The 4,886-nt window shown below is 38.9% G+C and overlaps 1 long non-coding RNA gene across 1 annotated transcript; it reads left to right on the top strand.

Annotated features, from left to right (window-relative positions):
- The first annotated feature begins 1,429 nt into the window (after positions 1-1,429).
- LOC139980259 (uncharacterized) lies at positions 1,430-4,586 on the top strand. The gene is made up of 4 exons (XR_011797484.1): positions 1,430-1,602; positions 1,881-2,073; positions 3,619-3,758; positions 3,992-4,586. It is a non-coding gene; the product is annotated as an uncharacterized lncRNA (long non-coding RNA).
- Positions 4,587-4,886: the final 300 nt, after the last annotated feature.

Genomic DNA, 4,886 nt, shown 5'->3' with positions numbered 1-4,886 from the left:
GAAGACTCGCCCCAAACCACGTGCGGCCATCTGAAAAGTTAACTTTCTGTTGCTTGCAAGTGACGTTTTGTTTGTGTCGCTACAAAATGCAGACAGTACAATAATGAAACGTGATACCGTAAATGTTATCTTTGGCTGGACCTGCGATGTCCATCGCTGAATCGTTTGTAAACTGTGTTGTGGGTATTGACCGCAGCTGTATGTACTGACTATACACTAGTGTTACCCCGGTCCAATAGTTCGAGCTGGGGTGTCCCACCGGTTTCCGCCCAGGGCGTAGCCTTCCTCTTATTGACTGATTAAAAGCTGATTAAAAGATATTGGTGGAGAAAGTACAGTACAGTTTTTGTTGTTGTTATGCAATGGCTTGATAATAAAGCAGGGTTTGGTCATTCACCCTCTCTGGAACCCTCGGTTTACAGAGTGTTTACATGAAACAATGAATAAGGCTAAACGAATAATGAATGGAAAACAAATAGAAGAAGTAGCAGTATTACTTACACATAATGTTATTCACAATGATCTTATTTAATACGCGTCGCTGACTTGAACAGTAGGATGGTGACTTCGAAGTTCGCCCACTTAAGACTTAAAACACCCCAAAACTAAATCTTCTGGTATAAATCATTTGAAAATATACTTCATATGGTGGGAGAATTTTGTTATAGTACGATACACGGCCAAACTTTCTTTCCTGCAAACTGTTTTCACGTTGTTTTCCAAGAAGATTCTTCGTGATTGTGGAACTGGTATTTCTTGCTAGAGTATTGCGAATTTCGGCCACGCAACTTACAGTGTGGCGCTGGTAAAAATTGGTGGCGCTGTTGCTCTTTCAGTAATTATAACAGACTTCATAGATCTTCGTCATTTTATTGACAAATATGTAAGTAATTTCTTGCACACGGGTCATTTTGGAGAGAAAATAACTGTAGCTTCGTACTTTTTGGTGAAATTTGGCTCTTCCTGTAGGTTTTCATGGTGAAAATCGTGTATTTCTTAGGGTGCCCGAACTTCGCAGTATGGCGAACTTCGCAATACTGACTATACTAAGTGATTTGACTACAGTATGTGTGAAGTTACGTTACGACACTCGCAAAACCCCTTTCCCCTGTTGAGTCTGAATATGCCCAATTACTCATCGAACAAGAATTAACGTTCAAAAGTAATTTCAAGAATACCAAACCCTAACTACATTACGAGTGTTAATTTATACCCTAGCAAGTCCCTACATCTTTCTTATTATTACCCCTGAACTGGGAACAACATAAACATACCTGATTAAAAGATATGGGTGGAGAAAGTACAGTACAGTTTTTGTTGTTGTTATGCAATGGCTGAGGTTAGTTCCAAGGTGTTTCGACAACAGGGAAGTTGAACTGTGACGTACTTCCGTTTTCAAAAGCCCTCACTAGTATTCCTATGGCACCTCGGAACTAACCTCAGCCTTGCTTTGTACGGCAAGAAAGTACCAGCGCGAAGTACAAACACATGCGGTATGCCTTTGACATAACTAAAGTGATAAAGTTTACATAAATCACTCCAAATGGTGATATCGTGTGCCGCATTTCGCCAAAAATGTGGCAGTGTACTGCAGCTTCACAGGTAATTATTAAGAAGCGATAGCAGAAGCATTTACATAGGAATATAATTACTTTAGTGTCGTCTGCCCATCTAATGATCTAGTGAGTAGTGCTGTATTGTTATTCACTGGACCTTGGAAAGTTGGATGTAGGCTAGTTAGCCTACTGTAGGCCCCTAGGCCTAGACTAGCTATACGGCTGTCCTTTTGGATGCGAAATGACTTAAGCCTAATGACAGCAATTATCACCACCGCATTTTACTTGTCTTTATCCTTCTTTATCCTTTATCCCTAACGATAGATCCACATGCCAGAATAACTGAAGATGACATTTACATAGCCTACCTTGCCCTTGGTCTACTGAAGAGCCATACTGGAAAGTACGACCTTTCACACAAAGATCTTTGGCGTATGGAAGTGTACGCCAATAAATTTGGCATACGGCGTACATTACTGCCCCAGGGAAAAGTACGACAGTTGGCGTGGCGTATCACGTAAGCGTGGAGGAAAATTCAGCCGCCACAGTGCAAGTGACGCAACATGGTTCACACCATCGAGTTAAATAAATCTGGAGAAACTTTCACACAGTAAATACATGCGTACCATGCATGGAGGGTCATGTGATGTGTTCCAGGGTGGTACTAATATATTACTATCCCCATTACGCATGATGATTTCACCCAAATTTTCATTACACGAAACCTCCAAATATACAATTATATACAGATGTAAGTTATATGGTCCGGGAAGTGCCATTTCCTGCGATCTGGGAGGCATTATTGACCAAAACTTTTTGTGTACGCTCCGCGCCAACCGATGGTGGTGCTCCGCTTAGATAGTGTGGCGTACAAATACAGAACAAAACCACATCCACCTTGGCGTATTTCTTTGGCGTATGGTCACAGTTCTTTCCAGACTGAAGAGTAAGATTCTAACGTAGGTTCGCCTAGGTCATAACGAAGCCTACAATATTTCAGTCTATTAATATATCTACTAGAATTGTACAAATATTCAAACACATTCTCCATTTGCAACATATTCCCAACAATGTACAAGTTAGTGTGGCAAAAGGGTATAGGGCCTAAGCAGTAAAGCAGGCTAAAGCCTAGCCAGTAATCTGAGTCTTGAGGTAGGCTAGGCCAAAGCCTATAGCCAGGTATGTTCTGGATAGTAACTTTAATTACAGGCAATTTGCATAAATTTACTCAACTATGATTTAAAGGCCTAATGATATTCATTTACCATGTTTGGACAAAGCTTTGTAGGCAATCCAACACACTCAAGCCACTACTCGTGATAACATCTCATCTATTGATGACAATATGTGACTGAATGTAGATATGCATCAAACTGTTTGCACTCTCACTTCATAAGGTGGGATCTGTTATCCTGCATAATCTACTACCCACTTTGCAACATTAACTGAAAACTGCATGCACAGACTAATATGGAAATATTACACAAAAGTAGGTGTGTGGAAAGAGGGAGGGGAGTGGGGTGGAAGGTGGAGGGCGGGTTGCTTCTTCACTGCATTTTCCTGGGACAACTATGACACTATCTGAGTGGAGCACTAAAATAATACAAGCAAGAAAATGTTTGCCATATGCTTCTCTGATACCGGAAATGACACTTTCCAGACATTAAAAGTTGCATAAAGCACTCCACTTGTTCATAAGAGGCGAGAAAATGTTTCAGAGTTGGTTCTTATAAGTCAGAAGTATAGTAATTACTACTCTGATCTGGTCACCATAACATGTCTCTCTTGTGAAAAGTACACCTACTCTTTCGGAAAAATGGGTGAAATCAAATTCCGTTTGCAAAGTCGAATGGACAATGTAAGTATGACGACTTATAAATGATCTGGCTCTTTGCCTCACTTTTCTCAAGGCTTCACCGCTTCAACACACGATTACTTTAATCATGTCCCATTGAGATACTTTTCTTGACTCACAGGCAAAATGTTTATCGATCCTTCCATACAGAATCTCATATAATCTTTGATACAGCAATTTTTTTTATTCTCGTATATTCTCCTATAGGCAAATATGGAGAATAGATGTGCAATACAGTGTGTCAGTTGTGGGAAGCATGTCCTCTACCTTGCACACCATGTAGCCAGGCAACACCAGGTGAAGGACAAAGGCCAAAGATTGCGGCTTAAGTACTAGTGAGGACAAATGTAAGTAGCAAATGTTTGTGAAAAGTATCATATTCACACAATGTAAGAAGTAAAGTTCTAATATTTTGACAAGTAAAATTACTGCCTTTTTCTATTAAGGAACTCACATTCTTCTTCCAATTTGAATGACAGCATCTAGCTCTCTCCTTTTCTGCTCAATCAGCATGGAATTGTAGTAGCATCCTGTACTTCTGCCCTTAATCAAAAGTACTTTTATTGCAAGTTACTTTCAGATATAACCCTTCACGGTTCAAAAGGTCTCCTGTTAGAAATAACCCTTCACAGTTCACAAGGTCTCACCTGTTAGATCTAAAGATGCAGTATTTTAAGTGGCTAGACCATGTTTCATATTGTGTGATTTGACTCCAGTCAGTCAGGAACTCTATTCCATCTTGATCTGAAGATGTTGTAAGTGGCTAGACCATGTTTTGTGTTGTGTGATGTTACTCCAGTCAGTCAGTAACTTTATTCAACAGTGGATAACTTTGATTTGTCCAGTGGAAAATCCTGGAAAAGTAAAGAAATTTCAGTTTCAACCCTGATAGTTATTGAAATCTTTGATAGCCAAGTACTGTAACAAATTTGTGTTGAGATAATACTAATAGTATGAAATGTTATAAAAAGGTGAAGCTAATATGTATAATCAAACCAGGTTTTGAGACTGAAGACTTTTATTAACTTGGAGATAGTGAGCTTGGTGTCTTGGTAGCACATGCAATAAAAAATACTATTTTTATGTCATAATATTTACTCACAATACTTTTATTAAATTTTGAAAGTAAATATTTTATCAAAATGCCACACTTTTGGACCCATAATGTATTGAATAACCCATCATGTAAGTTTCTAAGATAGTTACCATGTTTTAATTTATTTGTATCTTCACAGAGGGGCAATCCTATACTGTACAGTAGTTACTCAGATTTTGATGGCGACTAGGGTAAAGAATTTAAGTGATGACACACTGGAAGGAAAACCTGCAGATAGAAATAGATGGAAGTATGTTGAAATAAAGTATTCAGAGAATGAATTGTGACTTGAATATATGGCATATTGCAGTGATTTTTTGATGGACAGGAGAGTTTGCAGCTAATCAATTCATTTTGCTGCCATCTTAAAGTGTTTAAA

This window comes from Apostichopus japonicus, chromosome 14 (genome assembly GCF_037975245.1).
Source record: "Apostichopus japonicus isolate 1M-3 chromosome 14, ASM3797524v1, whole genome shotgun sequence".
NCBI classification, from domain to species: Eukaryota; Metazoa; Echinodermata; class Holothuroidea; order Aspidochirotida; family Stichopodidae; genus Apostichopus; species Apostichopus japonicus.
Note: the sequence above shows the minus strand (reverse complement) of the source record. Positions and strands in the feature narration are given on the sequence as shown.